The sequence below is a fragment of the Balaenoptera borealis genome (assembly GCF_965194805.1).
Source record: "Balaenoptera borealis genome assembly, chromosome: 1".
NCBI lineage: Eukaryota > Metazoa > Chordata > Mammalia > Artiodactyla > Balaenopteridae > Balaenoptera > Balaenoptera borealis.
The window spans coordinates 74,988,106-74,998,945 of record NC_138860.1 but is presented as its reverse complement, the minus strand read 5'-3'; the positions used below and the strand labels follow the sequence as shown (position 1 = coordinate 74,998,945).

The window sequence follows — 10,840 nt, the reverse complement described above, 5'->3', positions numbered from 1 at the left end:
TAAATATTGTTTTGTAAATTGTTCAATTATGCTACTGGGTTGTGTGTTTTTTCTTATTGATTTGTAGGAATTCTTAACATTTTCAATGTTTTTTCTGTATCTATTGAAATGATATGTTTCTCTGTCCCCTTTTTTTTTTGTCAATGTACATTACACTGATTAATTTTTTAAAATTAAACTACCCTTGAAAAATTAGGTTCATGCTACTTGGTTATGATGTATATCTATTTCTGTATATTGCTGGATTTGATACGCTAATTTTTCAAAAGGCTTTTGCATCCATGTTCATGAGAGAAATTCATCTACAATTTTCCATTTTTGGAATGTCCTTTTCAACAAGGTTATGTTGGATTCTAAAAATGAGTTGTAAAATGTTCCTTCTTTTCTAATTCTCAGGAAAATGTTGTGCAACATTAGTGTTATTTCTTCCTTAAACATCAGAAGGAATTAACCCATTAAGTCATCCACGTTTGGGGTTTTCCTCTCCCCCTCCAGTTTTATTGAGATATAATTGACATGTTAACATTTTATTACTTTCAGAAGTACAGTATAATGAATATATATGTATATTATATATATAAATGATCACCACAATAAGTTTAGTTAACATCCATCACCTCACATAGTTACAATCTTTTTTCCTTGTGATGAGAACTTTTAAGATCTACTCTCTTAGCAAGTTTCAAATATACAATACAGTATTATTAACTACAGTCACCATGTTGTACTTTACATTCCCCAGAAGTTATTTATCATATAATTGGAAGTTTGTCCCCTTTAACCACCTTCACACATCCCCACCTGTGGCAACCATCAATCTGTTCTCTGTTTTATGAATTTACTGTTTTTAGATTCCACATATAAGTGAGAGTATACAGTATTTTTCTTTCTTTATCTGACTTATTTCACTTAGCATAATACCCTCAGGGTCCATCCATGTTGTCCAAAATGGCAGGATTTCCTTCTTTTTATGACTGAATAATATTCCATCATATATATCATATATATATATATCACATTTTCTTTATCCATTCATCTAACCTAAGCCACTTAGGTTGCTTCCATATCTTGGCTATTGTAAATAATGCTGCAATGAACATAGGGGTGCATATATCTTTTCTAATTAGTGTTTTTGTTTTCTTCAGATAAATACAGAGGATGGAATTGCTGGATCGTATGTTAGTTTTATTTTTCATTTTTTTGAGGAATCTCTATCCTGTTTCCCATAGTGGCTATACCAATTTACATTTCCACCAACAAGGCACAAGGGTTCCCTTTTCATCATGTCTTGGCCAACACTTGTTATATCTTGTCTTTTTGATGATAGCCATTCTAACAGGTGTGAGGTGACATCTCATTGTGATTTTGATTTGCACTTCCTAGATGATTAATGATGTTGAGTGCATTTTCATATACCTGTTGGCCAACTGTATGTCTTCCTTGGAAAAATGTCTATTCAGATCTTCTGCCCATTTTTTAAAAAATTGGACTGTTTGTTTTTTTGCTATTGAGTTGTATGAGTTCTTTATATATTTGGATATTAGCCCCTTATCAGATGTATGATTTGCAAATGTTTTCAGATATTTTGTGATTTTCTTTATAGCAGGATCTTATTTTATTTTATTTATTTATTTTTAAGTTTTTCTTTACTTTTTTGGCTGTGTCGGGTCTTAGTTGCAGCACACAGGATCTTTCATTACAGCACTTGGGCTTTTCTCTATTGCAGCATGCAGGGTTTCGCTCTCTAGTTGTGGTTTGTGGGCTCCAGGGCACACGGGTTCTGTAGTTGTGGTGCGCAGGTTCCAGATCACATGGGCTCTGTAGTTTGCAGCACACGGGCTCTCAATAATTATAGCACGTGGGTTTAGTTGCCCCATGGCATGGGGGATCTTAGATCCCTGACCAGGGATCAAACCCACGTGCCCTGCATTGGAAGGCAGATTCTTTACCATTGAACCACCAGAGAAGTCCCTATAGCAGGATTTTAAATAACAGATTTAATATTTTAGTAGATATCAATCTTCAGATTCTACTTCTTTGTCTGTTTTAATAAATTGCCTTTTTGTGGAAGTTATTTTATCAAAATTTTCACATGTATTTGTATAAAGTTCTTCACAGTATCCTCTTTTCATCCTTTCGATGTTCATAAGATCTATGGGAATATTGTATTTTTTATTACTGTTATTGATAATTTTTTTACCTTAAAATAGTTTTATTTCAAAACAGTTTCAAGCCTACAAAGTTACAATAATAATAAAAGAATTCCCATATTTCTTAATCCAGATTCCCTAATTGTTATTTTTTTCACATTTGCCCCCCATTCTCTCCCTCTACACACACACACACACACACACACACACACACAACTTTTCCCTGCAATGATTTCCCATCAATGTAAATACTTCAGTATGAGACCAACCAAAACAAGGACACTTACTGACTTTATCACCCTCCCAATCAGGAAATCAATTTTAACATAACACCATTAACCAATCCACACACCCTATTCAAATTTTACTAACATCTAAACAATGTCTTTTTTCTTTTTGTTACAGAATCCTTTGTGTGTGTCAAATTTAATCATCATGTCTTATTGATTTCCTTTAATCTGCAACAGTTCCTCTTTTCCTCTTCTCATGTCTTTGACAATCTTAAAGAGTTCAGCTCTTTCATTCTATAAGGTGCCTTTCAAACTTAGTCTATCTGATATTTTCACATGGTCAATTCTATGGAAAACCATAGAATTAATGCTGTGCTCTTGTGGTAGTCTGAATAATGTACCCTCAAAAATGTCCATACCCCAACTCCCTGTGAACCTGTAGCTTTACATGGGACTTTTCAGATGTGTAGCAGACATTTGGTATCCTGAGGCACTTGCCTCAGTAGGTGCATCAATCCAATCAATCACAGGCAATAATTTAAGTGTGATATCATTGCATTCCATAAATTACTAGCATTCCATTTACCATGGTCAGAAGCTCAGCACTGAGTTCAAGCCCAAAGACATGACCAAACCAACCTCAAAAGTCTATCTTTGAGTGACTGTTTCTGGGGACAATCAGTTTCAGTTTCTGAGTCAATTAGGGTTCAGTTAGGAGGTAAGAATCACATGTAATTTTTAAAGAATGCAATATGAAAAACTGTTAAATAAGTTTAAGAACTGTTCACAAGGTATATTTAGAGACAAGAAAAAGCAAACAGAATTATCACTGAGGTAGAAACTGCAGGAAGCAGCTACCAACTCTAGGAGGACAAAGGGGTAAGGCTGGAAAGATTAAACTGAACAGCTTAGAGGAGTAGTCTATAACTGTAACCCACACATCTGAGGAGGGAACACTGCTCAATTGGTGTTTGTGTCTCCAAGCTCCATGGAGGGGCACTTAGGACTCGGACCAAGACCTCTGAGGAGCAAGCCTGTCCCATGGATCTATCGTGGATTCTGAGATGTCCCTCCACTCTACTAAACATGCTCAATATGTTGGCCACGGAATGTTCTGTGACTTGATTTTGCCCATGAAACAAACACCAATCATGTGTACAAAGAACAGCTAAACTGCAGGATTACTCTCTTCTAATCAACAGTAGAAAAATGATTACAAATGGTGCTGAGCTTTATGTGATGTGAGTCTTTGAAGATGATTGCTGTCCTATCCAGCTGAAAATTGGGTTTTATTGTTACCTGTGCTTAATTCTCCTAAGAGAGAAAACTAAATAAGCTTCTTGCTTACTCCATAATGGCCCTTCAAGGCCAAAAGTTGTTTTGCTTTTCTCATCCGCTTCAGTTTTTTTGAAAAATCATCATTATAAACACTGGTCATTTATTTAAGTGATGTGAGTGACAAGACAGCAGGAGTGATAGTCCTAAGTGATAACCAGAATACACCACTGTCACTCTTTCCACTGCTAGCAGCCTGGTCCAAGACACCAGCATCTCGCATATTAATTAGTAACTTAGCCTCCTAGATGTTCGCCATTTCTATACACTTCTAAGTGTCCCTTTCAATCTGTTCTTAACACAGCCACCAGAGCGATCATGCTGTGTTAAAAGCTAGGTCAGAGTATGGTTACTCCTCTGTTAAAAACATCCTGATGACTTCCTATCATGCTGAAGAAAAGGCAATGCTGGGGTTATAATAGCCTTTAAATTCTCGCAAGACTTGCAGATCTCCCCTCCATTCCCTGGCTCAGTGACTGCTACCTTTCTGACCTCGCTTTCCGCTCTTCTCTCCTCACTCACCTGTCCTAGCCACACTACCCTCCTTGCTGCACACTGTCCACAGAGGCAGGCATGTGTGAACCTCAGAGCACGTGACCTCGCAATGCCCTCTCCTGGAAAACTCTCCCCAGATATCTGCATGGCTTTCCTCCACATCCTCCTTCAGAATTTTACTCAGATATATTTTCTAAGTGAGACTTTCTCTGTGATTCTAATTAAAATTTTAACACACACACAGACCTTCTGTTCTTATCCTCTTCCTGCTTTACTGTCTGACTTCTCCCACAAAGATCTGAGTTCCATAAGGTCAGGGATTTCCATCTCTCTCTTTTTTTTTTTTTTTCATCACTGAATTCCCAGTATCTTCCAGATACCTGGCTCATAGTATGGCATTAACAAATATTTACCAAATTAATAATTAGATGAGCAAATGATACATAATAAACTAACAATTATTGGCTGGTTGGAAGCAAGCCTCTTCCATCTCTCTCTTTTTAAATATTAAATCATAACAGGTGGTACTGAAGAAATTTACCTCTTAGGGGGCCCTGACAACCATATAATCCTGTGCATTTGTACAGTGTTTTAAAATTTGTAAAATACCTTTACATATATTTATGTAACTAGAACCGCAATAACTAGAGCAGTTATGATTATTTTTCTCATTTTCCAGGAAAGAAGATAGAAGCACGGCCATGAAGGGGCTTGCTGAAGTTTGTGTACTAATAAAAGACAAAGCCTGTGTTCATATTATAAGGAACTGGGAGGGAAGGATGACTTCTGGGAATGAGGAAAGGAAAACCTCAGATTTTGTGATCCCCAAATGTAATCTCTTGGGAAAAAACACTTTGCCTGGAGTACTTAACAATAGTAAAGCAAACAATGTTCCAGGAATAAACATTGGGTCTATTTTTAGTCCACTGGTATGCACAAGGCTACAGTAAGTCTGAAGGAATGTGTTTTGTATGATGAAGAATAAACTGAACTTATTTGGTACTGTTTCCTTTTATCCACTCCCTCACCCTTGAGTCCCGAAGACCATTTATGCTTATTAAAGCTCTGTTATCTTATGCACTGGGAATAAACAAATGGTAAAATGAGACAAAGGCTGAATGGGAAATCTCTTTGGTGTTTGGTGACTTAAAATACATGGAGAATATCAGAACTTCCACCTTCCCTTGCTATTGCTACATGTGCAGAAGCAGAGTATTTCCACAACTATAGTAGTTGATATAACCTAAAAGATGTACTTTTCATATTTAAGGGCAAAAATCAGAGAAGTTGAAATGCAGAGAAAGTTTTAAAAATAAGTTATGAGGGCTTCACTGGTGGCGCAGTGGTTGAGAATCTGCCTGCCAATGCAGGGGACACGGGTTCGAGCCCTGGTCTGGGAGGATCCCACATGCCGCGGAGCGGCTGGGCCCGTGAGCCACAATTACTGAGCTTGCGTGTCTGGAGCCTGTGCTCCGCAACAAGAGAGGCCACGATAGTGAGAGGCCCGCGCACCGCGATGAAGAGTGGCCCCCGCTTGCCGCAACTAGAGAAAGCCCTCGCTCAGAAACAAAGACCCAACACAGCCATAAATAAAAAAAAAAAAAAATAATAAGTTATGAGACCTAGATTCTAGACCCATCTTTCCTGCTAATTGTGTACCTTGAGTAATTAATTTACTCTTACTAGACTTCCATTTGTTTTGTTTTGTTTTGTCTTGTTATCCTTCACTTTGTTTTGTTTTCCTGTAAAATGGGGTGGGGATGGGGGCACAGTGAAACTAAGTGTCACTTAGTTTGATTTAAGATGTACCACTATAATTCTTTGATAGGTTGTTTTATGGAAAACTATGGGATGGAGACTGGTCAATTTGTCTAAAATTTAAAGTAGGCACACAGCTTTGGTATCTCTTCATTCATTGTTCATACTCAGTGATATCTTCCTGTGCCTTTTGAAGGAAATATGTCTGATATAGTTCTGGTATTATTTTCTCCAGACTCTTAAAGATCAGTACAAACTGGTTATGGGACACCTAGTTTTGTACTCAGTAAGTCTGGGTACAATAATGGCTGTGGTTGGAAGTTTGCCATGTGTATTAGTATAGATAGGTATATGCCTCTTGAGAGATTGGGAGTCAGTGGGCAACAAGGGAGTCCACTAGAACAAAGTGAAGCAACGTGTAAGAGTGAAAGTCATTAAACAGAAGACATGCCCAGGCACTGAATCTTACCTCTTCAGTCTGCTGGTACGCTGTGACCCCCAGTTGATCAACTAACCAGTCAATACAATAACGTATTGCACACAATTGATACTACGAGAGTTCTGAGGAGGGAGAGATTATTACGGACTGAAGTCATTAGAAAAGATTTCAGAGAAGAGGTAGAATTTAAGAAGGAACTTGAAGAAACAGGAGAAAATGCATCGATGGAGAAAATAATAATAATGTTTCTGATGTGAAGGACAGCATAAGCCCAGATGGAAAGAACAGAAATGTCTCTGGGAGTACTGGGGCAGATCAGATTAACTAGCACCAAAGATTAAGGTTGGAAAGCAAGAGGGAGGAGATATGGGGATGTATGTATATGTATAGCTGATTCACTTTGTTATACAGCAGAAACTAACACACCATTGTAAAGCAACTACACTCCAATAAAGATGTTAAAAAGAAAAAAAGAGTGGGAAGCAGTGAAGACATGTCTGTAAAGGTAAATTAGGTTGAGACTGAGGATGGTTTAGAAAAGAAGTCTGAACTTGAGATTGTAGAGTTCAAGAGGTTGCAACCTGGTGACCCATGACTTGGAACTGACTTTCTGATATCATTTCTTCCTTCCTCCCCTCCTTCCTTCCTTCCTTCCTTTCTTTTGCTTTCTTTCTTTCTTTTTTATTTTCATAGGATTTTTAAAAACAGGATTTGAATGCAGTAGGCTAAGCATGTGTAATCCTGTTTATGATAGTTTCCACCACTTTTTAGAAACACTTTTTATTTTGAAATTATTTGAAAGTTATGTAAGAGTTATAGGAACAATAAAGCACTTCTTCATATCCTCCATCTGTACACACACATAGAGACATCTACTTTTTTCTGAATCATTTGAGAGTATATTACAAATATAATAACCCTTTATGTCTTAAGAATTCAATATGCATTTCCTAATAACAAGGGCATTCTCCTATAAAACCACTGTACATTGATCAAATTCAGAAAATTTAGCATCAATATAATAACATGATTTATTATACTGCCTATATTCAAATTTTATGTTCTCTATATCACTTTTTCCCTAATTCAGGAGCCAATTCAAGAGCTCTTTTTTTTTTTTTCATTGTCATGACGCTTTAATCTTTTAGCCCCTTATTACCTTGACATTTTTGGAGAGTAAGGGTCAGTTTTTAGAATGTTACTCATTTTTAAAAATATTTCTTCATGGTTAGATTCAGGTTATGCATCTTGGACAAAAATACTACATGAGTGATGTTTTGTTCTTTATGGTACCTCATATCAAGAGGCACATGGTTGGTGACATTAACCTTCTCCCATTATGTGTCCCATTATTGGTGATATTAGCTTTGATCACTTGATTAAAATGATGTCTGTGAGGTTTCTCCGTAGTAAATTTAACCATTGCTTAGCTTTGTAATTGATAAGTGGGGAGATGTTTTGAAATTCTGTAAGTATCCTGTTCCTCTTTAAACTTTCACCAAATAGCTTTGCCATCTATTGACGATATGTGAGCAGGCTATTTCTTTGCTTTAAAAATTCCGAGTGGTGGCAGGATTCTTTGGAAATTTCTATGTGAATAATCATGTTATTTTAAAAAAATATATTTCAATCAATCAAAATTTATTCATTTCCCACCCCAAACCTTTTATTTATGTTTCTTGACCTACTATTTGCTAGGACCTCAAGTACAATGTTGACTAGAAGGGATAAGAGCAAATATCCTTGTTTTGCTTTGGATATTAGGGACAAAGTTTTCTGTCTGTTCGTTGTAGGATTTTAATAGATGTTCTTTATCAGAGGAAGTTCCTTTCTATTACTATTTTTCTCAGTGTTTCTTAATCATAAATAGGCATCAATTTTCAAATTTTTATGCATCGATTGAGATGACCATATTTTCCCCCTTTCTTCTACTAAGATGGCAAATTATTGGTTGATTATCATTAGACCAAACTTGCATTCCTGAGATAAAACTCACTTGGAACTAATGTATTTTTCATTTTATAAATTTCCTGATTCAATTTTCCAATATTTTCTTAGGGATATTAGCAGGTACGTTCAAAAGAGATATTGACCTAACACTTGTAATAAATATACTTTGTTACATCAGTTTTGCTGACATCAAAAAACTAGATGTGAAATGTTCCTTCCTCCTTTATTTAGGAAGAGTTTGTATAGAATGGCTTTATTTATTTAATAAATATTTTATAATTCACTTGTGAAGACATCTAAGCCAGGGGTTTTCTTTGGGAGAAAAATTTTGATAAAATCAATTTCTGCTTTAGTCGTCTATTGCTGTGTAATAAAGCACACATGCATTTACAGGCTTAAAACGATGACAATTTATTGTTCCTCAAATTTCTGTGAATTGTCTGACTTTGTCTGGGCTCACTCATAAGTTTGTGCTAGGAGTCCCAAGATGGCTTCACCCCAAGTATGTTGGTTGGGGCTGGCTGATGGTTCAGCCTTTTCCTTCATGTTTTCTTTCATCCAGAGAAGTCTCAGAAGGGTGTTCCAAAAGATTAAAGGTGGAAGCTTCATGGCATCACATTCTGGAATTCTGCCAGGCCTGAGTAGTCATACACCATCACTTCTGCACATTTTATTGATCAAAGCAAGTCACAGGGCCATTCCAGATCAGGAGCAGGGGAAGAGACTCTGCTTCTGAATGGAAAGAGTAAAAGAGCATACAGAATATAAGGGGTTGTTGCAGCTAGCTTTGCAAATAACCTACCACAGTCAATTAAGGCCAGAATAATCCATATCCCTTCCACATGAAAAGCATACTCGCACCTCTTTCAGACCCCAAAATTTCATCCAATCAGAGCATCAAGCTTAAAGTCCATGATCTCATCACGTAAATCTTGTCCAGATACTGATGAAATACTTTGGATGTAGTTTGTCGTGTAGTTCCTCCGTACTCTTAATGCAGAGACCTGTGAACTAAAAATAACATTATCTCCTCCCACTCATACAAGATATAATGTTGAAAGAGGAGTAGGATATTGGCTATAGATACTCCATTAAAAAGACAAAGGACAGGAAACTCATGGAACTGCTGGTCTGTAGCAATTCTCACCTCTAACCAATATGTGTTAATTCTACCTTCTACAGGCATAAAGAATGTTTCTTGATTAGGGCCCAGTACTAATCCCTGAGAGAAGTCCCCTAACCCATAGTTCTTCTCAGCTCTTGGTTTTTCTCTCTGGGTGTCAGTACTGTGCTCTAGATATCTTTCCTTTTTCAAAGGAAATGGCTGTGCTTGTAGCTGACTAACTTTTTCAGCTTGATTTCAGCCTGAAGAAAGTTAGGGTCCCAGAGATCTCTTTCATTTTCCATTGTCTTTGACCCTTCTTAGTATAATCTAATAGCCCTTCCTTAAAAACTTTTTGGGATTTCTATGTATCAGGTTCTAGTTCATTCCACAAGATAAAATCCATTTACACAATTCATTTTCAGACAGACTTCCCTCTACTTGGAGCAGCATGTCAGGACAGTGCGTTTGAGGTTCTTAGATACTCTTTTGCTTAGCTGAGAGAGTATAGCAAATATCACCTTAAATCTTTCAAAGAATTTTTAAAAAGGGTTTTACACTCTTGCCCTTGATTTTATCTATATCCTGGGGTAATTTCTTACTTTGAGAAACTTACACTAATTATAGAGACTCGAAATGTGAAAAAGTTACATTTTCTAACCTTATGTATCCTTGGTCCATATTTCCTCTGAATTGTTTGGAAACTATTACTGCTCTAGATTGTTTCTCTTTTCTCATACCTTATGCAACTTAAAAAAATTGATACTTTCAAACTTCTCCTCGAAAAACTTCTTCTCCTTGCTTTACTACAATCTATTTTTTCACACAAAATACAGAATGATCCTTGTAAAAGTTCATGACAGTGGTCCACCTCTAACACAAATAGTGTTTTTGAGTAAGTTTTAAAAGGCTGTCTCTTCCTGAAGACATTTGCTGACATCTCATGGAGAATTGTAATGGATATATATATCTACAAATGTGAGTGGCAGCTTCTGAAGTTGTACAGTGCAAAATCTGTATATCTCTATGACTGGTTTTGCATTATTCCATGCTCAAAACCTTCTGATGCCTTCCCTTCACAGTCAGAAAGCAAAAAAATTGAAAGTCCCATGTATGCAGACTATATAAATAATTCCTACAAACTAATAATGTAATTGGTAAAACACTTGGATAGACTCTCTACAAAGAAAGATATAAAAATGGTCAATACACACAGAGTATTCAACATCGTTAGATGTCAGAGAAATGCACATTAAAACTCCAATGAGATAGTTCTATGCACCCACTAGAATGGCTAAAATGAAAAAAGGCTGACAATACCAAATGTTGGAGAGGATATGGAAGAACCAGAACTCTTATGTTGCTGAAGGGAATTAAGAAG

General features: G+C 36.5%; 1 long non-coding RNA gene across 5 annotated transcripts in view; it reads right to left on the bottom strand.

Annotated features, from left to right (window-relative positions):
* Positions 1 to 1,006: 1,006 nt before the first annotated feature.
* LOC309635975 overlaps positions 1,007 to 10,840 on the bottom strand; it is a 69,389-nt gene continuing 59,555 nt past the window's right edge. For 2 of the 5 annotated variants that reach the window (XR_014249134.1, XR_014249136.1), the window contains 2 exons: positions 9,219 to 9,368; positions 8,706 to 9,089 (listed from right to left, as the gene is read on the bottom strand). This is a non-coding gene — a long non-coding RNA (uncharacterized lncRNA). Of the gene's footprint in view, positions 5,537 to 5,832; positions 9,090 to 9,218; positions 9,369 to 10,840 lie in introns of those variants that run through there. The other 3 variants (XR_014249133.1, XR_014249135.1, XR_014249137.1) reach the window with 3 other exon arrangements.